At 38.1% G+C, this 26,735-nt stretch overlaps 1 long non-coding RNA gene across 1 annotated transcript in view; it reads right to left on the reverse strand.

Moving 5' to 3' along the window:
- LOC112401544 (uncharacterized) overlaps window positions 1-18,076 on the reverse strand; it is a 125,510-nt gene extending 107,434 nt beyond the window's left edge. Inside the window, exon 1 of the long non-coding RNA XR_003003591.1 lies at window positions 17,974-18,076. This is a non-coding gene — a long non-coding RNA (uncharacterized LOC112401544). The remainder of the gene's footprint in view (window positions 1-17,973) is intronic.
- Window positions 18,077-26,735: the final 8,659 nt, after the last annotated feature.

The raw sequence follows: 26,735 nt of genomic DNA on the forward strand, positions 1-26,735 counted from the left end.
TTTTAACCACATCTTTAGCAGGACAGGCCTAAAAGAGTAGGCCTATGACAAGAGCTACAAAACAGCTAACCTATCTTAGATTGTTCCTAGAAGGTCTTGGGTACATCTCCTAGAAAGTGAACAAAGAAATCATGATACTATTTAATCAGTTTTCAATTACCCAGAAGTTGGTAATCTTATTTGTGGATGGTTCATATCTCTATTCTCCTTCTGCTCTCTCTGGCTGAATGCCTTTTGGCTATGACAGTGTCCATGTGCACTTCCATGACAGAGGGGCAGGGAGAGATGTCAGCAAGCGTACAAACTGAGAGACCCATAAAAGTGAGAGAATAGCAAGCACTGTGGCTAAACGAGGCTTATGTATTAACTGCAGATCTAAAAATTCCATGCTTTTCCTAAAATCATACTATGATGTCCTACCAGCTCAGGGCTTTATATTACCAGCATTCAATAAATATTAGTATAAAGAAAGTACAGAACAGTGATAAGAGTCCAGGGCATAGAGTTGGGTTACCTGTGTTCACATCCCATCTCTAAACTTAAAGTTGAATGACTTACTTACTTGACGTCTCTGTGCCTTAGTTTCCTTATTTGAAAAACAGCAACGTGATAGATTGCATTGTTATCAAAATATGGGTTGAAGGGGCAAAGTCTGGAGATGAGAATGTACCAAGGGAGACAGATTAATTAAATTTCTGCCATTTTCACAGCTCCCAACGAACAGCAACAAGGGCAGCTATCTGTGGTGGAAAAAACATACACACTTTCCCAAACAGAAAGTCCGCAGACCATGTGACATTCTTCCCAAGCACCCTTTCACTGATGTGATTAGTTCACCATGAAGAAGGTGAATCCGTAATTGATGTATATGCTCCTTGGGAGGAAATAAACAACAAGTCGGTCAATAGAAGCATCAAAGAAGAAATTTTAAAATACCTTGAGACAAATGAAAATGAAAAAATAACTTCCCAAAACCTATGGAAAGCAACAAAAGCAGTTCTAAGAGGACAGCTCATAGCAATATAGGCCTACCTCAAGAAAAAAGAAAAATCTTAGATAAACAATCTAACTTTACACCTAAATAACTAGAAAAAGAAGGATAAGCAAAGCCCAAAGTTAGTAGAAGGAAGAAAATAATAAGGATCCAAGATGAAACAGAGAGTAAAACAAACAAACAAACAAAAAACAATAAAAATGATCAATGAACATAAGAGCTAGTTCACTGAACAGATAAAGAAAATTGATAAACCTTTAGCAAGACTCATCAGGGAAGAGTTTTGGCCAAATAAATAAAATCAGAAATGAATAAGGAGAAATATAACTGATATCACAGAAATACGAAGAATCATGAGACTACTGTGAACAAATATATAGCAATAAATTGGACAACCTAAAAGAAATAGATAAATTCCTAGAAACCTATCATCTTCCAAGACCAATTACTAGTAAGGAGATTGAATCAGTAACCAAAAAAGTCTCAACAAACAAAAGTCCAGGACTAAATGGCTTTACTGGTGAATTCTACCAAACATTCAAAGAAGAATTAATAACAATCTTCTCAAACTTTTCCAAAATAGAAAAGGAAGGAGCACTTCCAAACTCATTTTACGATGTCAGCATTACCCTGATACCAATCAGACAAAGACATCACAAAGAAAGAAAATGATAGGCCAATATTCCTGATGAACATAGATGCAAAAATCCTCAACAAAATACTAGCAAACTGACTCCAACAATACATTAAAAGATCATACACTATGACCAAGTGGGGTTTATTCTGGGGATGCTAGGATGGTACAACATCTACAAATCAGTCAATGTGATAACACCATATTAACAAAATGAAGGATAAAAATTACATAATCATCTCAAAAGATGCAGAAAAAACATTAGACAAAATTCAATATCTTCTTATGATAAAAACTCTCAACAAAATGGGCATAGAGAGTACATACCTCAACATATTAAAGGTCACATAAGACAAGCCCACAGCTAACATCATACTTAATAGTGAAAAGCTGAAAAGCTTTTCCTCTAATATCGAGAACAAGACAAGTATGCCCACTCCCACCACTTTTATTCAACACAGTATTGGGAGTGTTAGACACAGAAATCTTAGAAGAAAAATAAATAAAAGTAATCCAAATTGGAAAGGAAGAATAAAACTGTCACTGTTTTCAGAATACCTGATTCTATACAGAGAAAACTAAAGATGGCACCAAAAAAATGTTAGGACTAATAAATTAATTCAGTAAATTTGCAGGATACAAAATTAATATACAGAAATCTGTAGTATTTCTATATACTAAAAATGAACTACCAAAAAGAGAAATTAAGAAAATAATCTGATTTACAATTTCATCAAAAAGTATAAAATATCTAGGAATAAATTTAACCAAGAGGTGAAAGATCTATATTCTGAAAACTATAATACACTGATGAAAGAAACTGAAGGCAACACAAACAACTGAAATGATATATTGTGCTCATGGATTGGAAGAATTAATATTGTTAAAGTACCCATATTCCTCAAAGCAATCTACAGATTAAATGTAATCCCTATCAAAATACCCATGGCATTTTTCACAGAACTAGAATAAAGAATCCTAAAATTTATATGGACCACAAAAGACCACAGATAGCCAAAGAAGCCTTGAGAAAGAAGAACAAAGCTAGAAGTATCATGCACCCTGATTTCAAACTATACTACAAAAGCTATAGTAATCAAACAGTATGATACTGGTACATAAACAGACATGTAGATCAATGGAACAGAATAGAGCCGAGAAGTATACCTAAGCTTATATGGTCAATTAACCTATGACAAAGGAGAAAAGAACATACAACAGAGAAAAGACAGTCTCTGCAATAAACGATGTTGGGAGAACTGGACAGCTACAATCAAAAGAATGAAACTAGACCATTTTCTTACACTGTATATAAGAATAAATTCAAAATTGACTAAAGACTTACATGTAGGATGTAGAACCATAAAACTCCTAGAAGAAAACATGGGCAGTACGCTCTTTGACATTGGTCTTTGCAATATTTTTTGGATCTGTCTCCTCAGACAAGGGAAACAGAAGCAAAAATGAACAAAGAACTACATCGAAATAAAAAGGTTTTGCACACTGAAAGAAACCATCAACAAAATGAAAAGATAGTCTACTGAATGGGGGAATATTTACAAATGATATGTTTGATAAGGGATTAATATCCAAAATATATAAAAACTCATACAACTCGACATCAAAAAAACCCAAACAGTCCAATTTAAAAATGGGCAGAGGACCTGAATAGACATTTTTCCAAAGAAGACACACAGATGGCCAACAGGCACATGAAAAGATGCTCAACATCACTAATCATGAAGGAAATGCAAATCAAAACCACAAAGAGATATCATCTCACACCTATTAAGGTGGCTACTATCAAAAAGACAAGAAATAACAAGTGTTCGCAAGTATGTGGAGAAAAATGAACCTTAGTGCACTGTTGGTGGGAATGTAAATTGATACAGTCACTCTAGAACCGGTATGAAGTTTCCTCAAGAAATTAAAAATAGAACTACTAAATGATCCAGCAATTCCACTTTTGGGTATTTATTCAAAGAAATGAAAGCACTAATTCAAAAATATATATACTCTCCAATGTTCATAGCAGCATTATGTAAAATAGCCAAGATATGGAAACAACTTGTGTCCACTGGTAGATGAATAACTAAAGAAGATATGGTATATTCATACACTGGAATATTACTCATAAAAAGAATGAAGTCTTGCCATTTGCAACAACATGGGTGGACCCAGAGAGTATTATGCTGAGTCAAATAAATCAGACAGAGAAAGACAAATGATCTATGCTACCACTTATACGTAGAAGCCTAAACAAACAAACAAACAAAAAACTAATGATCAAATCAGAAGCTGACTTAATAGATATAGAGAACAAGCTGGTGGTTGCCAGAGGGCAAGTGGATGTGGAAGATGGGAGAAATAAGTGAATGGGGATTATGAGGTACAAACTTCCAGTTATAAAATAAATAAGTCACAGCCATGTAATGTACAGCATAGTAAATACAGTCAATAATATTGTAATAACAATAATATTTTAATAACTTTGTATGGCAACAGATGGTAAGTAGACTCACTGTGGTGATCATTTTGTAATGTATAAAATTATTGAATCAATATGTTGTCATACATCTGAAACTAACATAATATTGTAAGTCCATTACATGTCAATTAAAAAAACACACATAAAGAAAGCAGGAAGAAATTAATAAAAATAAAGAATAAGATGGTGAATTACAAATAGAAAAACCATAGATTTAACTAGTAAACATAAGGATGAAGAATGTGAGAATGATAACGTGACTCACCATATTCTGAGGTTCTCTTGAAAAAGGCCTGAAATATTTTTCCTCCTCAAATCTCCAAAATTTTCCTCTATCCCATTTTTATAAAACATCAAATTTTGCTTAGAAATAACATAACATGCTCCTAAAATGTATTCTTATTTCTAAAATGGATAAAGCGCTATCTCTTAGAATTCAGCTCAGCCAAATTAATGTCACCAGACTCATACTAGATAAAGAGGACTGGCATTCAAACTGGAGGAGGTCACTGTTCTCCTGTAGCTCATCTAGTAGGGAAGACAGACCTATACAGAGAAATGCAGTTTTAGGGTAGTCAGCATGTGGTAATGGAGTTAAATAAACAATAATAATAATTCATTGCTTTTTTTTCCCTATTGCAGAAGGACAATCTACTCTGTTCAAGACAATTTATTGTACAACAAGCTTTAGCAGGGAAAAACAAAAATTGAAGTGATGTGATTTGAGTGACAGTTGTGTATTAATATTCTAAAACCTATGACAAATCGTTTAATCTCCTTGTGCCTCAGCTCCCTCATCTAAGAAACCAGGAGAATGACTACTCACAGTACTGAGCTCACAGCGTGCTAGGTTCAAATGAGATAATGTTCCTGAAAACCCTTTTAAATGTGCTATGTGCAAAAGTTATTTTCATTGACGCCATTAGCATCAAAGTGTAAATGATTGTGAATTTCACACTTTTCTTCCACTTGCTCTTGAAAACCATCTTCAGTCACCACTTTTTGAAGTCAAGACTTTCTTAAATGAATAGTGTACAAAGGATCCTGATTCACAAATTTAATGGTTGCACTCCTTCATCTTAAAGCCATAGTCATACCCCAAATTAGCTAAGATCAGTGTGTGGTCCAGAGTCTAGAGTTCTTTGTAGCCTAAATATTGAGACTCTTTAGGATATGTTGCGTTTACTCTTTTAGACTCTATTCATTATTTAGACATTCTTATTAATCATGTAATTACAATGTAATTATAATTACAAGACAATAGAAGTTCTCCAAACTGACCTCAGGTTAACAGATTCTGCTTACCCACAGCTCTCTGCTACAGGATGAACGCTCACATGAATACACCTTTTGAATGTTGACATTCTGTTCCTATCTTTGAGTGATATGCTTACTATGAGTTGATGTCTATTCCTAAACCCTACAGGTGGATTTTACTGGTAACTCAAAGTATGTAATTAAATTTACTATTAAATAAACTAAAAATGTTAAGTGGGAGAAATTGAATTGTTTCCATCAATTTGAGGTTGAATGGTTTAGAAAGATTCAGAAATAGGCAAAAATTCACTATCAAATGAGTTGCGGACAAGACAATTATATAAGGTTAAGGGGAAAGAAGATAAAAAATCTAAAGGGATTCTGACATTGGTATTGTGTCAGAAGTATCTAACTTCTTATTCTACTTTCAAGAATATGGACATTTAGGGTCATACCTTATGATTAATGTAATAAAATAAATCAGAATTTTTATCAATGGACACAAAGAATAGAGTCTAAATGGTCAAAGAATAGGCCTGAGCACTATCTCAAAAGATTGTTGAATGAATGTACACTTCATGTCTTAAAATTTAACATTTTCAATGTATATAGGAGTCATTTTTATGATGCTTTGTTTTGACTTTTTAAAATAAACTGACCAAGTATGCATTATTAAAATATTAATATTACTTTGGGGACTTCCCTGGTGGCGCAGTCGTTGGGAGTCTGCCTGCCAGTGCAGGGGACATGGGTTTGAGCCCTGGTCCAGGAAGATCCCACATGCCGCGGAGCAACTAAGTCTGTGTGCCACAACTACTGAGCCTGCATGCCACAACTACTGAAGCCTGCATGCCTAGAGCCCATGCTCCGCAACAGAAGCCACTGCAATGAGAAGCCTGTGCACTGCAACGAAGAGTAGCCCCCGCTCACCGCAACTAGAGAAAGCCTGTGCACAGCAATGAAGACCCAACGCAGACAAAAATAAATTAATTTTAAAAATTAAAAAAATAAAATATTAGTTTGTAAACTGAAATTATTTCAAAATGAGAACATATAAGAACATACATGATTATTTTAAAATTCCATTAAATGAATAAATATGAACTAATTCCCAATTCAGTCTCAGGTAAAATAATAGACTCTGTAAGGAACAGAAAGACAAATAAAGCTAAGCACCCACTTTCAAGGCTCTGAAAACTCACAGACTTCTTACATGTGGGAAAGTTCTCAGATACCTATGTACCCACTGTAGAACTGAAAACAGAGAAGAACAAAGAGCATTTTTGTCTACTATTCAATCCTGTAAGGGTTAAAATTGCAACCTGCTGCAGTCCTGACCAGCAGTGCACTCTGAGAGGAAATTAAGGTAACAGTATGAGGCACTCTGTGCTTTGGACAAGCAGCCCCCTTAGATAGATGCATATCTCTGGAAGGATTTTTTTTTTTTATTTTGTGGTATGCGAGCCTCTCACTGTTGTGGCCTCTCCCGTTGCGGAGCACAGGCTCCGGATGCGCAGGCTCAGCGGCCATCGCTCATGGGCCCAGCCGCTCTGCGGCATGTGGGATCTTCCCGGACCGGGGCACGAACCCGTGTCCCCTGCATCGGCAGGCCGACTCTCAACCACTGCACCACCAGGGAAGCCCTCTGGAAGAATTTTAATGAACCCAGATTCTTGCATCTTCTCCTACATAGAAAAGCACTAGGATCATTAACCTGAGATATCTCTTCTTGACTAGCAGTAATCTTTCACCAAGATATATACTTGAGAGCACAGGTTCTCTAGCCAAAAAATCACATATAAACTGGCTTCTCCCCCTACCTCTTCAGAACAACTTCCTCAGAGCTACTGAGTGACTGTCTCCCAGGCTCTAGTCCTCAGTAAGGCCCCGAATAAAACTTAACTCACAACTCTTGCATTTTTCCTTCAGTCAATACCCTTCAAGTTGTGCAGATCACAACTGGCATAACCATTTAGAGTGGTTATAATGTGGTCAAAATGAAATGCACCCTTGGTTTTGGTGAACCAATCAGACCCAAGCACTGAAATAGCTGATGTTTTACAGTCCGTTTTCTATGTCAGCCACATTAACTACTTTTATTGATAGGAATTGTCACTACATTCCTACCACCATCTAGGTAGGGACTAGTAGAAAATACAATGATTAATAAGATCTCTGAATTATTTGCAAAGCGCAATGGAAGGTCTTTGAAGGATTTTAAGGTTAATGACATGATCCAATTTACATTTTAAACCCTCTCAGATTAGAAGAAGAAAGGGTTAGAATGGAGAGAAAAAAGAAAACCAGAAATGATGTCAATATGTTCTGTTATCTCCAGGTTTCTGAAATTGTTTTATCATGTTTAAGGTGTGGTGAGCACATCTCAACTTCCTTATCTCAGATTCTAAGCTCCTTGATATCAGTAATCACAAATCTCACTGCTTGAAAACATATGTCTAGAATTTTTTCAAATTATCTTTATTTATAAGTTTGTCCTAGGGGCTTCCCTGGTGGCCCAGTGGTTGAGAGTCTGCCTGCCGATGCAGGGGACACGGGTTCATGCCCTGGTCCGGGAAGATCCCACCTGCCGCGGAGCGGCTGGGCCCGTGAGCCACGGCCGCTGAGCCTGCGTGTCCAGAGCATGCGCTCCGCAATGGGAGAGGCCACAACAGTGAGAGGCCCGTGTACCGCAAAAAAAAAAAAAAAAGTTTGTCCTGAAATTCCTATACACAGTAAAGAATGTGGCAGAAATTCTAATAAGTTGGCTTCCAAATGGCATCTCGCCACCTCTTGCACCCAGAAGCAGCATAAGTCCTTCCTCACTTTGGCTCAGAATATATGGCCACTGCACTCAGGTAACCTAACACACAATAAGTTTAGCTCATCACATATTTTGAAAACTACTTTCTCAGCTAACTTTTGAAAATGTGAGAAGACGAAAAAAATGATGTCAGTTCTTTATCATTTTCAGCTACTTCCCTAAAACTAGATAAATTTGCTCTTTTTTGGGGGGCTCATCAGCCAATTTTCAAGGCAATTTGAGTTCACTTTTTGTGAAAGAGTCTTCAGGAAAATATTCTATCAAGGGCTTTGGGACAATCAAGATAAATGACACTCCTACATTTTGCTCATACTAATCGCCCCTTTATGAATCTGCCCAAAAGCATGAATTCCTCTCTCCCAGGCTGCTCTTTATACAATCCTAATGCTGCTGCCTTCTGAGTCCTCTCTGCTTCATGCATTATCACTTCATTCTCTGTCTTGTTCCACTACTGAGCTGCATCTCCCCCTAAGATTCTATTCTCAGAGTGGTTCTGCTTGGGATTTTGGCTACTAGAAATTAAAATTTTGAAGGAATGAAATAACTGATCTTTTAGGTAACCCTCCTCACTGTCATCTCCCAGAGGTTGATATTTTTCTATTTCTTCACTTAAAATTTAGATAATCTGTAAAAAACTATATACAATGGATTTGAGGAAATTTGAGTCTACCCATTGGAATACCTTCTGTTTGTTGTCAATATTTGTTTTTCCTTTTCTTTTTAATTTTTTTTATTGGAGTATAATTGCTTTACAATGTTGTGTTAGTTTCTGCTGTACAGTTAAGTCAGTCAGCTATATGTATACATATATCTCCTCCCTCTTTGGTCCTCCCTCCCAACCCTTCTTCCCAGCCATCTAGCTCATCACAGAGCACCGAGCTGAGCTTCCTGTGTTTTACAGCATGTTCCCACTAGCTATCTATTTTATTCACTGTAGTGTATATATGTCATTCCTAATCTCCCAATTTGTCCCACCCTCTCTCTTTCCCACCCTGTGTCCACATGTCCGTTTTCTATGTCTGTCTCTACTCCTGCCCTGCAAATAGGTTCATCTGTACCATTTTATTAGAGTCCACGTATATGCATTAATATACAATATTTGTTTTTCTTTTTCTGGCTTACTTCACTCTGTATGACAGACTCTAGGTCCATCCACATCTCCACAAATGACCCAATTTTGTTCCTTTTTATGGCCGAGTAATATTCCATTGTATATATATACCACATCTTCTTTATTCATTCATCTGTCATTGGACATTTAGGTTGTTTCCATGTCCTGTCTATTGTAAATAGTGCTGCAATGAACATTGGGGTACATGTGTCCTTTTGAATTATGGTTTTCTCAGGGTATATGCCCAATAGTGGGATTTCTAGGTCATATGGTAGTTCTATTTTTAGTTTTTTGAGGAACCTCCACAGTGTTCTCCGCAGTGACTGTATCAATTTATATTCTTACCAACAGTGCAAGAGGGTTACCTTTTCTCCACACCCTCTCCAGCATTTATAGTTTGTACATTTTTTGATGATGGCCATTCTGACCAGTGTGAGGTGATACTTCATTGTAGTTTTGATTTGCATTTCTCTAATAATTAGTGAAGTTGAGCATCCTTTCATGTGCCCCTTGGCCATTTGTATGTTCTCCTTGGAGAGATGTCTACTTAGGTCTTCCACCATTTTTGGATTGGGTTGTTTGTTTCTTTGATATTGAGCTCCATGAGCTGTTTGCATATTTTGGAGATTAATCTTTTGGCTGTTGCTTCATTTGCAAATATTTTCTCCCATCCTGAGGGTTGTCTTTTTGTCTTGTTTATGGTTTCCTTTGCTGTTCAAAAGCTGTTAAGTTTAATTAGGTCCTGTTTGTTTATTTTGTCTTTATTTTCATTAATCTAGGAGGTGGGTCAGAAAAGATCTTGCTGTGGTTTATGTCAAAGAGTGTTTTTCCTATGTTTTCCTCTAAGAGTTTTATAGTGTCCAGTCTTAATTTAGGTCTTTAATCCATTTTGAATGTATTTCTGTGTATGGTGTTAAGGAGTGTTCTAATTTCATTCTTGTACATGTAGCTGTCCAGTTTTCCCAGCACCACATATTGAAGAGGCTGTCTTTTCTCCACTGAATGTTCTTGCCTCCTTTGTGTATTCTTGCCTCCTTTGTCATAAATTAGGTGACCATATGTGCGTGGGTTTATCTCTGGGCTTTCTATCCTGTGCCATTGATCAATATTTTCGAAAACTCACACAGAGTTGTGAAAGAAAGGAAATACTAGACTGCAATTATTGCATGGTGAAACTATCAAAGAATAGGTTTTTAAACTTTCTCTAAACTAGGCTGGAATAGGAAGAAATCACAAATGAGATTAAACATTTTGATTGATAACTCAATGTGAGTGATGTGTGGGAAAAATACTAGGTTGGGAGCCGAGCTTTGGTTTTTCCACCTTTTTGTAGCTGTTAGAACTTAAGATAATGAGGGTTTGTTGTAAAAATATATATGGAAAAAAGAACTAAGGGAATCTTTGCTAACCCAGTAACAGATATATTCTGGATCTCAAAGGAGAAGAACAGAGTTTGAGAATTAGAAGATGGTTTAACATCCAAAGTCATTTTACTACCAACATTAACTTGTTCTTTAGTTAGACAATCTCTTGCCAATATTGTAACTCAGCTCCCCTCTCTAGCTCTACTGCTGGATATCTTTCAGTTTCTGCTTACTCATGATACCTGTACTTTGAACTTGAATGTATTCACAATCTCTACATACTCAGTTTCTCTTGACCCCTGCCAGCTTATCATCTCTGATACCTGACTTCTGTATCTTTTCCAGTATCAGCCTTCATCACCAACTGGAACACTCTTTGTATTTCGCACTCAAGTTCTCCAAGGAAGAGAATCTGATTGAGTGTTCTTTAGTCATCATTTTGTTTGGGTAGAGTTCTCATGCCAGATTTCTCATGGGCTGCTACTAGCCGATAGATAGATCCATAATACAGATGTCTGTTTCCCAGCCCTGACCTAATCAGCTGCTGCTGGTGGGACACAATCATGTGGTAATTTTCTGTACTGTGTTATTCGTGAAGACATCTATCAGTACCTAGTGCTATACACGGGGGACTAGACTTCCTCTCCAGTGAACTTGGTTTCATCCAGGTTCCATTTCCATACCTATAACAGGAAAAGTTGGATGACATGTCCATTAAAGTCCTTTCAAATTCTAAGGTACTATGAGTGCACCTTTTGTATTTGTCCTCATTCTTTCTTTCTTTAGAAAAACAATTTTTTTTAGTTACTACTGTGACGTTAGGTATTATTCTAGATGTTGAAGAAACAGCAGTGACTGAGGTAGACCAAGTGTATAACAAGATTCTGGCAGTAAGAAAACTTTACCCCAGATCAGATGGTACCAATTAAGTGGTTTTAATGAAGGAGCTGCTTAGATATGTTAAGAAATGTTTCAGAACTAGATAAGGAGAGTTGAGGCACCCCAAGGCCAGCAAGAGTGAGAAGCTACCACCACATCTAAAGTTGGATGGGTGAGCAGGACATAATGGTAAACCAATGAGACTTTGAGACATGGAAAAACTATAATACAAGGGATACAGATGCTGCCCAAAGACAAGGAAATTGCAGGAAAAGGCTCCTCAATCTCTCTCTCTTCTCACCCTCTAGTTTACCAGGGCTTTCCATTGGCCAAATCTAACTGAAAGTATGAGAGCAAACGATTTAAGGTGATATAGTCTTCAGTCTCTGAAAGCACACTGCAGCTCCAAGAAAATGGGAAATGGATAGGAGGGTATCAAATGGAAAATAATTGGGGCATAAACCTTACAATCAAGTGGAGTAAACAGATTAAAAACTTAAACTAAAATAAATACAGGGGCTTCCCTGGTGGCACAGTGGTTGAGAGTCCGCCTGCCGATGCAGGGGACACGGGTTCGTGCCCCGGTTCAGGAGGATTCCACATGCCGCGGAGTGGCTGGGCCCATGAGCCATGGCCGCTGAGCCTGCGTGTCTGGAGCCTGTGCTCCGCAACAGGAGGGGCCACAACAGTGAGAGGCCCGTGTACCGCAAAAAAAATAAAATAAAATAAATAAAGTAAAATAAATACAAAATAAAACAATAAAATTTGATTTTAAGAAAGGAACAAAGGAGGTAAAAGAAGATAGAAAGTGATTTTCAAGGAGGAAGGGATTATTTTAGAATAATGGAAAAAATAGTACATGTTGACAATTTTTGTCATTTTAATAAGTGTACTTGCCTTGGACTTTTTTATTTTGGAATATCTGATATGTGAAAGGAATGTATGTGACATATACAAGTTATGAATATAAAAGAAAAGCAAAAACCCATGAACAACCACCAATTAAAAAAGAAAATATCCAAACCATTGACACTTCTTTGTTCTCCATCATCCTTTTCTCCTTTCTCATTCTTCATCAATAAAACTCAGTAACCTGAGTTTGTGAGTTTATTACTAAATTCCATTCCATTATGGTTTACTACAGGATACTGAATATAGTTTCCTATGCTATAGAGTAGGACCTTGTTGTTTATCCATTCTATATATAATAGTTTGCATCTGCTAACCCCAAACTCCCAATCCAAACCTCCCCTTCCTCTCCTCTCCCTTGGCAACCACAAGTCTGTTCTCTATGTCTGTGGATCTGTTTCTTTCATAGATAAGTTCATTTGTGTCATACTTTAGGTTCCACATATAGGTGATATCCTATGGTATTTGCCTTTCTCTTTCTGACTTACTTGTAGTAGTATGATAATCTCTAGGTCCATCCAGGTAGCTGCAAATGGCATTATTTCATTTTTTATGGCTGAGTAATATTCCATTGTATGTATGTATGTGTGTATATATATATACACACATCTTCTTTACCCATTCATCTGCCGATGGACATTTAGGTTGTTTCCACATCTTGGCTGTTGTAAATAGTGCTGCTATGAACATAGGGATGTATGTATCTATTCGAATTACAGTTTTGTCTGGATATATGCCGAGGAATGGGATTGCTGCATCATATGGCAACTCTATTTTTAGTTTTTTGAGGAATCTCCATACTATTCTCCGTAGTGGCTGCACCAATTTATATTCCCACTAACAGTGTAGGAGGGGTTCCTTTTCTCCACAACCTCTCCAGTTTAATCACACTTTTTTTTTTTCTTTTTTTTTTTGCAGTACACGGGCCACTCACTGTTGTGGCCTCTCCTGTTGCGAAGCACAGGCTCCGGACGCACAGGCTCAGCGGCCACAGCTCACGGGCCCAGCTGCTCTGCAGCATGTGGGATCTTCTCGGACTGGGGCATGAACCCACGTGCCCTGCATTGGCAGGCAGACTCTCAACCATTGTGCCCTAATCACACTTTTTTTTTTTTTTTTTTGCGGTACGCGGGAGCGGAGCACAGGCTCCGGACGCGCAGGCCCAGCGGCCATGGCCCACGGGCCCAGCCGCTCGGCGGCATGCGGGATCCTCCCGGACAGGGGCACGAACCCGCGTCCCCTGCATCGGCAGGCAGACTCCCAACCATTGCGCCAGCAGGGAAGCCCCTAATCACACTTTTTAATACATGTTAGTTTTGCTTATTTTTTGAAATTTATAAAATTGAAATCTTAAATTCATTCTTTTCAGTCTTGTTTTTACCCCTTAATAATACTTTTTAATTCACCCTTGGTGATACACATTGTTGTAGTTCAACTTCACTGTTGAAAAGATATTTCATTACACAACTATTGTATAATTTGTTCATCCATTTTCCTAAGGACATTTTGTTATTGCCAATTTGTTGCTGTTATGATACTGGTGCAAATATTCTTCTATCTCTTTTTTGGATACATAAACAACTATTTCTTTGTGGTATATAAGGCATACAGGAATAGAACTGGTGTATTATGGACAATGTGCATGTTAAGCTTTATAAAATAGTACCAACTTGTTTTTCCTACTGGTTGTATCTTTGTACACTCTCACCAGCAACGTTCAAGAGTTTCCCTTGATTCATGTATTCTCTGTCATTATACTATGGGTTAAGTGTTTGTATCTCCCCAAAAATTCATATGTTGAAATCCTAGTCCCCAAAATGATGCTTACAAGCAGCCCTGAGTTATGATTCTAGACAACATCTCCATGATGAGCATATGAGATGGAACACTTGGCCTAACAGTTACTAAGACTTACTAGAAGGTCATTATAATACAAACAGTATAATATTAATACAAAAATAGACAAATTGACCTACAGACCAGGATGGCTGTAAGACAGACTCGTATCTCAGAATTTACGGCATAATAAAGGTGGTACCACAAGTCAGACTGTTTAGTGAACGATGATAGGAAAGCTGCTCATTATGGAAAAAAATCCAAACCTATTATCACCTACAAGAATGGAATCCACGTATATTAAAGAAATAAGCCAAAAGAAACCAAGGCAGAAGATAATGTGCCCTAGGGTTAGGGAAGAACTTAAAATTCCAAAAGCATCATTAATAGTTTTAATCACATCAAATTAAGAATTTCTGTGAATCAAGTTAACATAAAGCTGTTGCAGAGAGATGATATTTGCCAGGAATAAAACCACAAGGAAATTATTATCTAAATATACAAGAAACTCATGCATATGAAAAAAGCATAAGAATCTCAAATTTTAAAAATGAGTAAAGGGTATCTGAGCCAATTCAGAGCCAAAGAAACCCAATATATAACAGGGGCCGAAAATCATTGGTAATCAGAGGAACACACTTTAAAACAAAAAAGAGAAAACTGTTTAGACCCATCATACTCTAAATACAGAGGGCTGAGTGAAAAAAATAAGGAACCCAATACTATCTATGCAAATTACAACTCATGAAATAATTCATGGCTTACACTAATACTTTAGAAAAGAAGAATATAAACCAAATATACATTGGGGAATTGGGAGTGAGGAGTGGACCAGAGGCCTTGCAAAGAGCAATGATCACCAGATGCCCAGAACTGCAGAGGATTACTAAGGAACCCTTGGCTCATTAACCAAAGCAAAACCATAGCGCACAGGTGAAATCATACTATGTCATCTTAAATTCCCAATTCCATCGTGGGAGTCCTACCCACAGGACACCCAGCTCAGGAGTCCACCATCAGCTAAGCTCTTTGCTTCCCTGGGAATATCCTGTTCCCCAACAGTCCTAATCATCCTTCTATAGGCTGAGGATAAAATGACTCTTTATCTAGTTTTCCAAATATTTATATTTCTATGGTAATATAGCACTAGAATAAAAAAGTGATTTTTTTTTTTTTTTTTCCTGGTACACGGGCCTCTCACTGTTGCGGCCTCTCCCGTTGCGGAGCACAGGCTCCGGACGCGCAGGCTCAGAGGCCATGGCTCACGGGCCCAGCCGCTCTGCGGCATGTGGGATCTTCCCGGACCAGGGCACGAACCCATGTCCCCTGCATCAGCAGGTGGACTCCCAACCACTGCGCCACCAGAGAAGCCCTGTTTTTTTTTTAATAATTGAAATTTTAACCAAAACTTTTTTCTCTCATTTTCTTGTATCTTTGTATTCCCACCCATTCATTCAGTAGAAGTCATTGCCTCAGGGAAGGGATAATATGGCAGAGAAAATCTTTTTGGTGTTAAAAGCATCACTATGAAGTTTGTAACCCCCAAGCCATAAAACATTATCTCTGGAAAACCAGATAAAGAGCCAAGCCAGCTTGTCCTCAGACTACATAAAAGTGGTCATGACTGCGGGGAGCAAGAGCAGCCACGGCAGAATCCAAGTTAAATGATGGTGGGTTCCTAAGCTGTTTCCATCAGAACGGTCTCTGCAGACGGAACTGGGAATCCCAGATCAGACAGAACTGGGCCCCTAGCCCCAGGGCAGTGCCTGGAACCAGCAAGATTCCTGTGTCCTGTCCCTCAGCCTAGCTCCCCAGCATGGCACCAGGACAGGCCTGAGGCCACGTAACAGAGTATCTTGCAATAATGCAGGAAGGGCTTTGCGCCTGAGAGCAGAGCAGAGACAGCCGCTCTGAAAGTCATTTGTAAGATCGTAGTAGATGCAACCAGGGGCCCAAAGTCAAAATGGGAATAGAGACCCCTCCTTTGAGTCTACGTAGATGAATAATGATTTCAAGGAAAGGTCTTCTCCATCCCTCAAGTCTCTGCCTTCGCTCTTAGACACCACCCCACAGAAAGGAAGAGGCACTCCACTAAACACATGGGCTCTCAATGTGGGACTATCTCGCTCCCCAGCAGACATTTGGCAATACCTGGAGACATGTTTTGTGGTCACAAGTTGGGGGTGCTGCTGGAATCTGATAGGCAGAGGTCAGAGATGCTGCTGAACATTCTACGGTGCACAAAATGGCACCCCCCAAACAAAGAATCACCCAGCCCCAAACGTCAGCAAGGTCAAGGTTGAGAAACACTTCCCTAAACTGAGATTAGGTTTTGACGACTTGGCACAGTAAGAGATTTATAATTTTAACATAAATGCTCATTTGTTTTAAATAAAGAAAATTACACCTAGTTCGTGGGCTGAAATGTGGAACCACTTGCTCATGCTCCAGAATATATCCTTTCTCTAATATAAAATAATCAACAATTATCGGTTTTGCATTTAATGAAAAGGTTTTACGGGGGGAAGGAAAGTTGAAGTAGCTTTAAAGTAAGACAAAGCGCCTCACTCACAAGGAGGAAAAAGAATTGGTGACATGAGGACAGATGCTGGAAGCTTACGACAATATCTGAAGCAAATGAGAGAAGCAAAGGGGCGGGTAGCAGGTGGGGAGTGGGGTGGGGGGTTAGGGTTAGGGGAGAAGAAAAGTACGTGCAGGGAAGTCATCCCTGGATGGAGGAACATTCAGAGGGGAACAAGTAGCTCCTAACTTAGGACGATGGGGACCATGAGCATTTTTCAGAGAGGTGAGGTGGGTTTTCTTCCAGACTCTCCAGCGAAAGTTTACTAAGAAGGTAGCCTGAGAACCTCAGATCACTAACATCCCAAGGAAGAATATCAGCAAAGGGAAAAATTGAAAGGGCTTTCAAAAATAGCATAGGTGAGGGCTTCCCTGGTGGCGCAGTGGTTGAGAGTGCGCCTGCTGATGCAGGGAACGCGGGTTCGTGCCCCGGTCCGGGAAGATCCCACATGCCGCGGAGCGGCTGGGCCCATGAGCCATGGCTGCTGAGCCTGCGCGTCCAGAGCCTGTGCTCTGCAACGGGAGAGGCCACAGCAGTGAGAGGCCCACGTACCGCATAAAAAAAAAAAAAAGCGTAGGTGAAAGCAAAAGCCAGAAACAATGAAGAGAGGAAAAGGGGGAAAAGAGAAGAAAAGGAGGAAGGGAGAGGAGAGAGGTACAGGGGAAGGGAGGGAGAGAGAGAGATCTAGAAACAATTGCAATGAGTAATAAAGTAAACCAGTCTTATGTTAACGACATGCCAGTGTTCCATTTTTATGCAAAAGCAAATAACTGTGAAGTATCCCCAACATAAACACTGATTAAAAGAGATTAAATGTCTCGGGACGAAATGTCATAATATTACACAGTGTCAGTTTGTGGTGTTCTCAAAATGTTAATGACCTCCAGCTTCAGCTGCTTCCATTACCAGCTATCTCAAGGGAGAACAGCCTCAGCTGCAGGGTTGCCAGGAGGAGCTCAGAGCCTTGTCCCATCTCCTCCCCATTAACAGATAAAATTTCACTGAAAATGATTCGGTGACATTTGGCCATAATTCAGAAGGGACCACATTTTTTAAAAAGAATTTTTCTTTTATCAGAAAGTACTTGAGTTTATCTTACCATTTCAATAATGCTCCAGACCTCATTCAGTCAGTCTTCAGTACTCTTTGGAATAACAGCTTTCTATTCTCTAACAGTGACATTTCCCCAGCAATGGTAGCATCTGCAGAAAATTTAGGAAGTGAGAGTTCATCATTTTACAAACTAATTCTGGAAAAAAGCGTGGGTCAGGATGAATTTATCACTATTTCACCAGGACTGATCCCAGAATTCTTCATAAAGTGTTAGTGTACTCTGAGTGGCCACGCCCCCTCATTTACTTTAATAAAAATCATTAGTACTTCCGGTCTCCACAATTATTTTTGCCTCCAAGCCAAATAAAATAGGCTAACACCCTGTGGTCACTTTATGAATCAGTCATTCTCTCCCACCTATTCTACTGACCCAGTTTCTCTCACACAGCCAGGACACGTGCCATCTAACTGGCTACACTTTTGAACGCATGAACCTCAATGGGTATGTATCTGTTGCCTAGTAATATCTATGCTTTCTGCAGTACATAAGTGCATTCAGACATTTATGGTTGGTGCAACTCTGCATTTATTCAACAAATGCTCATTGAGTTTTTATTAAGCACAAGCTCTCTAATTAGTCCCTTCTCTCAATAAATTTCTTAACATCTGGAGTGGGGTCGGGGTGACAGAAAGAACAATATGGGGCAGGATAGATATGTGCCACTTCTAGGGTCCAGTTACAGTGCTCAGTAACTAACACAAGGAAGTCTTTTAGCTGGAGACTTCAGGAGAAACCTCAGCGCAGGTGGGTTATACAAAATGGACCTCGTAAATTTTGACAGAATGTTGACTGAGATGAACTGAATAAAACATTCTATCTGCCCTGTCTGAATACAGTAGCCTATAGCCACATATGGCTATTTAAATTAAAGTTAAGTAAACCGAAATAAAATTTAAATTTCAGTCACACTAGCTTCAAGTGCTCAATAACCACATGTGGCTAGTGGTGACCATAGTGGACAGTGTAGAAGAATATTTCCATCACTGCAAAAAAATTCATTGGACAGCTCTGTTCTAAGTCGAAGAAACGGGATAATTACGAGAAACCACAAGTGTTTTATGGATGTCTAGAGACCAGCAAACACCCCCCATTTGCTGGTGAATCATCCTTGTGAACGTGCTCCTTCCTATGCTCCATCACAGCCATCACTCCATTGCAAGGTAGAAAGCCATCCACACAAGAAAACTACAAAATTCATAAATACAAGCAAACTACAAGCTCCCTTTTGAATCTGTTTAAAGGATTGACCAGGATTGGGGATCACAGACAGTTCTTGATCTCTTTCCACCTTGAAAGCACAACCAATGTCCTATTCAGTTATTTTGGCCAGTCATTCCCAGGTATGAATTAATGGGGGCTTACTGTGTTCTGTGTTGATGATTCATCACCATAGGCCAGTGAAGCAGAGTAAGTATCAGAAGCAGTGAACATTACTGGTTGGAACAGTACAGTGGATGGGGCTTAGATCTACTCACAGGAAGGGAAAATAAGGCTTTTGATGAGAAAAGACAATACCCGGTAGTATACGCATTCTTTCCACCCCTGCAATCTTTCCACTGCTGATGTTTCCTGTCATTTTTACATGAGGACCCAACCTTTACCTTACACTATCTCGGGCATTTTATGTAACTTAACTCAGGCAATTTTCAGATGTCAGTCTCTACAGGATGTGCTGTGTATTTTAAAGAAATTTTACAATATATTTCCATTCACAGCATTTTAAGATGTAGGCTTCTATGACATGTGACAAAGAGAAATCTCTTCCCTGGTGGGAGGTGATCAAGATACCCTCTTCAGGTTCTAATAGTGAACGACCATATTTAAAAGGTGTGCACGTTCTGTGAACGTTAAAAAAAAAAAAAAAAAAAAAAGGACTGAAAGCTGAGATCCTAAAGGTCAAAAGTAGAGAATGGAGAGAACGTAAAATTTTATTCTATTTTTTCCATAATCAGAAAATAAAGTTTTATGTAAGTCCCTTTGATTTGCTAAATAAACATATTTGTGGATAGGAAATTCAAGAGACCTTTGGCATTTGAAGAAATCAACTGTCTCAGTATTCAACTGTATCAATCACACAATGACACTTGGTTTTCACCAAGCCACAAGGGGTCCAGATCACCTGGCGAAGATGAAGTGAAAATGTACACTGTGAACAATAACAGGCTACTTGATCATGAGGATCCCATGCATTATCCCAGAGCAGACTAGCTTTGTCGAAGCCACAAGGATTTCAATACTCTCCTGGTGAGAAGACCTTTCCATTCTATAAATTCATTCTTTTAAAAAAAGTGATCTTACCCTAAACCTGTGGACTTTAAACCTTCTTTTTAAAGTAGACAGATGTCCAATATGGAAATCAGACAGAAGATCCTATAGGTAGTAGGGAGAAACAGGGCCCTTTGAGTTTTCTCTTTCTATTCCCTACATAATTCCAGAGATGCCAGTGAGCAAGGTTTGAAAACCACTGTATAAAATTATTTCCATCACTGGCTGCCAAGTATGACACCCCCTGGAGTTGTACAGCATAGCAGGCCTGCCCAAAAGGCCAGAAACAGCAATTAATTATAAGAACCAGGATGTTTTTGTATCTTTCAGAGTCTCCTATAAAAATGCAAATGTTCCTGGGGAGAAAGATCTTAAGCAATCATGGGGAATTATTTTATCAATTCAATTTGCAGCTTGGAAACTTCAGTGACAGCAAAGCCCTATAGGATTGGGCACAGATAAAGGAACTGAAACAGATGTAACCAAGGAAAAATGTCTTTATTTCCTGAGGTTGTACAGGACCCACCTAACAGGCTATCGATCATTTTTAAATAAAGAAAATTATAAAATGGCCAACATTTGAATGTATCTTCATTGCCAGATACTTTTCCAAGTCTCAATCTATGTTTTAGCTGATTTTATGTATTCCTTTATACATTAACTCATATATGTATGCCTTACAACAACATGATGAAAGTACAATTTTATACCCATATTACAGATGAGGCAACTGAGGCACAGAAGAGTTAAGGTCACACAGCTAATAAGAGGCAGAGCCAAAATTCAAATCTGCACAGTCTGACTCTAGGGCCTGTGATAACCTCACACAATGGTTCATCTTCCAGAGGTGCACAATTATTTCAGTTCACCCCAGCACTTCTAAAGGGTGGCCCCCTCTGAACTTTAACTCTCTGACCTCTGTGATTCTCTTGATTTTGGCTAATTACCCCAGAGAAAACAAGAAGGATGAATTTCCAGCAAGCTATGAGCTTACTGAGATGGGAATTATCTTCTAGTTTTGCACCCAATCTAACCAGTTGAATAAGGATTTCACTCAATTGAGGCCTGGTGTTTTCAGGTCTGCCATGCACTGCAGCAAGTGTTGTGATGCTCAGCTCAGGAAAATGACACATATAGAGTTTGACTGAATATCATCTTCTAGATCTGAACTGTGAAAACTGGTGACCCTAGGAGTTTGGCCTTTGCCCGTATCATTAAAGCATCCATATTTTCTTCTAGGAGTTTCATGGTTTCAAGTCTTATGTTCAAGCATTTAATCCATGTTGAGTTGATTTTTGTGAGTGATGTAAGATAAAAGTTCGATGACACTCTTTTGAACATGGCTATCCAGTTTTCCCAGCACTGTTTATTAAAGAGAGTATCCTTTCCCCATATTCTTGGCTCCTTTGCTGAAAATTAACTGACCATATAGGCATCAGTTTATTTCTGGGCTCTTTATTCTACCCCATTGATCTATGTCTGTGTCTTTATGCCAATACCATACTGTTTTGAGTACTACAGCTTTGTAATACAGTTTGGAATCAGGAAGTGTGATGCCTCCAGCTTCATCCTTTTTCAAGATTGCACTGGTTATTTGGGATCTTTTGTGGTTCCATACACATTTTAGGATTTTCTTTTCTAATTCTGTGATAAATGCCTTTGGAATTTTGACAGGGATAGCATTGTATCTGTAGATCATTTTGGGTAGTCTGGATATTTTAACAATATTAATTCTTCCAACCCATGAACACAGAATATCTCCACTTATCTGTGTCCTCTTCAATTTCTTTCATCCATGTCTTATTGTTTTCAGTATACCTCCTTGGTTAAATTTATTACTAAGTATTTTATTCTTTTTGATGCTATTTTAAATGAGATTGTTTTCTTAATTTTTATTTCTGAAACTCTTTTGCTGGTGTACTATATAGCACAGGGAACTATATTCAATATCCTGTGATAAGCCATAACAGAAAAGAATATGAAAAAGAGTGTATATATAGGTATAACTGAATCACTTTGCTGTACAGCAGAAATTAACACAACGTTGGGAATCAACTATACTTCAATAAAATAAAATTTTTTAAAATGCAACTAATTTTTGTATGCTGATTTTGTATCCTTCTACTTTACTAAAATCATTTCTTAGTTTTAACACTATTTTTGGTGGAGAGAAGACTCAATATTTTAAAGATAATTTTCCCCCAACTGACATAGATTCAGTGTAATCCAATCAAATGCTCATCAGGCTTTTTTTTTTTTTTTAAATTGACAATCTGATTATAAAATTTATGTAGACTAGACAAAACAATTTGGGAAAAGATAACAAAGTTGGAGGACATACTCCATTGATTTCAAGATTTACTTTACTACCTTAGCAACCAAAACAGCATGATACAGTGTACAAATAGACATTCAGGTCGATGGAAGCAAATAGAGAATTTAGATATAAACTCACACTTATATGGTCAATTGATTTCAACAATGGCACCAAGGTAATTCAGTTGGGAAACAATACTCTTTTCAACAAATGGTACTTGAACAACTGAACATCCAAGGTCAAAACAAAATAGATGTACTCCACCTTTACTTCACCCCATATATAAAATAAAACTAAAAGTACATTATACACCTACAAATTTAGAGCTAATACAACAAAACTTCTAGGAGGAAATATAGAAGAAAATCTTTGTGACCTTGAATAAGGCCAAATTTCTTAAATAGGACACGAAAAACACCCCCAAAACTGATAAATTAAACTTCATTTAAAAATTTTGCTTTTCAAAGACATTTTTAAGAAAATTAAAAAGCAATCCAAAGACTAGAAGAAAATATTTGTAAAACATAGATCTATTAAAATACTTGTGTCCATAATATATAAAGAACTCTTACAACTTAATAAAGAAAACGCTTTTTAAAATGAGTAAGAGATTTGAATAGAAAGCTCAACCAAGAAGATATATAGATGATAAATAAGCACAAGAAAAGACGTGCAACGTGATTAACCATTAGCAAATGCAACTTAAAAACACAGTGAGATACTACACACCCTCTAGAACTGCCAAAATTACCAAGTGTCTGAAAGAATGTGAGGCAACTCAAACTCTCATACATTATACATGGGAACACACTTTAGAAAAGTTATACTCTTATATACTTTTATACTCTTATAAAGATAAATATACACTACTCAATGACCCAGCAATTTCTCTTTTATATATTTACGCAAAAAAAAGAAAGCATATGTCCACACAAAGATGTGATACAAATGTTCATAGCAACTTCCTTTATAATAGCTCAAAATGTAAATAATCTAAATATCCATCAACTGATGCAAGGATAAACAAAATGTGATTATTATCCTAAAGGAGAACACAATAAAAAAGGAACAAGGTATAGATGTATGCAACAATATGGAATATTCTCAAAAGTATGACATTAAGAAATACAAAGAGGGGCTTCCCTGGTGGCACAGTGGTTGAGAGTCCGCCTGCCGATGCAGGGGACACGGGTTCGTGCCCCGGTCCGGGAAGATCCCACATGCCGTGGAGCGGGTGGGCCCGTGAGCCATGGCCGCTGAGCCTGAGCATCCGGAGCCTGTGCTCCACAACGAGAGAGGCCACAACAGTGAGAAGCCCATGTACCACAAAAAAAAAGAAAAAAAAAGAAAAAATGAAATACAAAGACTGTACACTCTGTGAATTCATTTTTTAGTAAATTCTAGAAAAAGCAAAATTGTAATGATACTAAGAAAATCAGTGGTTGCCTGGGACCAGAAGGTTAGGAAAGGGACAGCTTCCTGCAGAAGGACAGCTGGAAATTTTGGTGTGATAGAAATGTTCTGTATAATGATTTGGTGGGTTGTGAAACTGTATAAAATTGTCAAAATTCATCAAATTGGAAATGAGCTTCGTGAATTTTATTGTATGTAAGTCAATGAAGCTGATCGAAAAATGAAAGGAAGAAGATCTATCAAGGAGTTATATACTTTCCAGAAATAGAAAATAAGAAATGGAGAAAAATTAAATGTCTTTAATGAAAAAGAGAGATGCTTTCAAAGATATTTTGTTTTGTATAATGGTGTGTGTATTAGTCAGGGTTCCAGAGAAACAGAATGAATAGTGGGTATAGAGTGAGAAAGATAAACAGATTTATTTTAAGGAACTGGGTCATGGAATTGTGGAGACTGGCAAGTCCAAAATCTGCAGGGTAGGCCAGAAGAATGGAACCCAGAGAAGAGCTGCAGTTCAAATCTGAAGGCAGTCTGCTGGCAGAATTCCCTCTTCTAGTGAAGTTAGTTTTTTTCTATTAAGGCCTTCAATTGATTGGATGAGGCCCACCCTCATTATGAAGGGTAATACATTTTACTCAATATCTACTCGTTTAAATCTTATCTCTGTTAAAAAATACCTTCACAGAAACATTTATTTATTTATTTATTTTAACATCTTTATTGGAGTATAATTGCTTTACAATGGTGTGTTAGTTTCTGCTTTATAACAAAGTGAATCAGATAGATATATATATATATATATATCTCCCAATATCTCCTCCCTCTTGTGTCTCCTTCCCACCCTCCCTATCCCACCCTTCTAGGTGGTCACAAAGCACCGAGCTGATCTCCCTGTGCTATGTGGCTGCTTCCCACTAGCTATCTATTTTACATTTGGTAGTGTATATATGTCAATGCTACTCTCTCACTTCATCCCAGCTTACCCTTCCCATTCCCAGTGTCCTCAAGTCCACTCTCTATGTCTGTATCTTTATTCCTGTCCTGCCCCTAGGTTCTTCAGAACCTTTTTTTTTTTTTTTTAGATTCCACATATATGTGTTAGCATACGGTATTTGTTTCTATCTTTCTGACTTACTTCACTCTGTATGACAAACTCTAGGTCCATCCACCTCACTACAAATAACTCAATTTTGTTTCTTTTTATGGCTAAGTAATATTCCATTGTATATATGTGCCACATCTTCTTTATCCACTCATCTGTCAATGGACACTTAGGTTGCTTCCATGTCCTGGCTATTGTAAACAGAGCTGCAATGAACATTGTGGTACATGACTCTTTTTGAATTATGGTTTTCTCAGGGTATAATCCCAGTAGTGGGATTGCTGGGTCGTATGGAAGTTCTATTTTTAGTTTTTTAAGGCACCTCCATACTGTTCTCCATAGTGGCTGTATCAATTTACATTCCCACCAACAGTGCAAGAGGGTTCCCTTTTCTCCCCACCCTCTCCAGCATTTGTTTCTAGATTTTTTGGAGCTACATAGAAAGAGTCATTTAGTTAGGTACCATTAGCATTTGCCCTTATGGAGAAAGATGGAAGAAATTGCTTAGGTATTACCTTTGCCCTCCCACTAGCTGACCTTGGAGACAGCAAACTCAGCATCGTGGGTCTCCATCTATAAAATTAGTATAATATCTACTTCACACAAGTGTTAGGGGAAAGATACATTAATAAGCATCTAAGCAACTGGAGATTTGCATCAAATATATTGCTACCCGTGCCTTTGTGCTATGCACTCTAAAGCCCATCAGCAAGGCCTACTTATGATATAGCCCCATTGCCCTTCATCCCAGGTCCAACTCCAGTCTCCAACTTCCTTTTTCGCCTGCCAAGGAGGACTTTGTACTCCCACTTTAAAAAGTGCTTCCAGACAGACAAGAGGCAAAAGGAACTAGGTGCCTTCCACTCCTTCAACACCATCTCTTAAAGGTGAATGATGTCTAAGAAATCTCAGAAAGCCTTAGCACAATGGTTCATATGTAGACAAAGATTTCTCTTTCCTGATGGATTTACACAAGAATCTGTTCCAAAGCAGAATATTGACAGCCAACTGGAAATGAGCGTGGAGCCAAATGTTAACAATATCTGGCCCACCCTGCATTTTTGGACTTGCCAGTCTCCACAATCCCGTGAGCCAATTCCTTAAAATAAATCTACTTCTCTTTCTCACTCTATACCCACTATTCGTTCTGTTTCTCTGGAACCCTAATACACACACCATTATACAAAACAAAATATCTTTGAAAGCATCTCTTTTTTTCATTGAAGACACTTAATTTTTCTCCATTTCTTATTGTTATTATGTTAACAATATCACTGATAATCTATTACCTGTTTTAGTGAGTGCTTGTTCAAGGCCATAAACATTGCCATTTAATCCTTACACCAACTCAGCAAGGTAGATAATTTTTAGTCCTACTTTACAGATAAAAAATTAGAGTTACCATATGATCCAGCAATCCCACCCCTGGGCATATATCCGGGAAAGATGAAAACTCTAATTTGGAAAGATACAAGCACCCCAATATTCACTGCAGCACTATTTACAATAGCCAAGATATGGAAGCAACCAAAGTGTTCATCAACAGATGAATGGATAAAGAAGATGTGGCACATTTATACAATGGAATACTACTCAGCCATACAAAGAATGAAATAAGGCCAATTTGCAGCAACATGGATGGACCTAGAG

The sequence above is a fragment of the Neophocaena asiaeorientalis genome, unplaced genomic scaffold (genome assembly GCF_003031525.2).
Source record: "Neophocaena asiaeorientalis asiaeorientalis breed wild unplaced genomic scaffold, Neophocaena_asiaeorientalis_V1.1 scaffold123, whole genome shotgun sequence".
NCBI classification, from domain to species: Eukaryota; Metazoa; Chordata; class Mammalia; order Artiodactyla; family Phocoenidae; genus Neophocaena; species Neophocaena asiaeorientalis.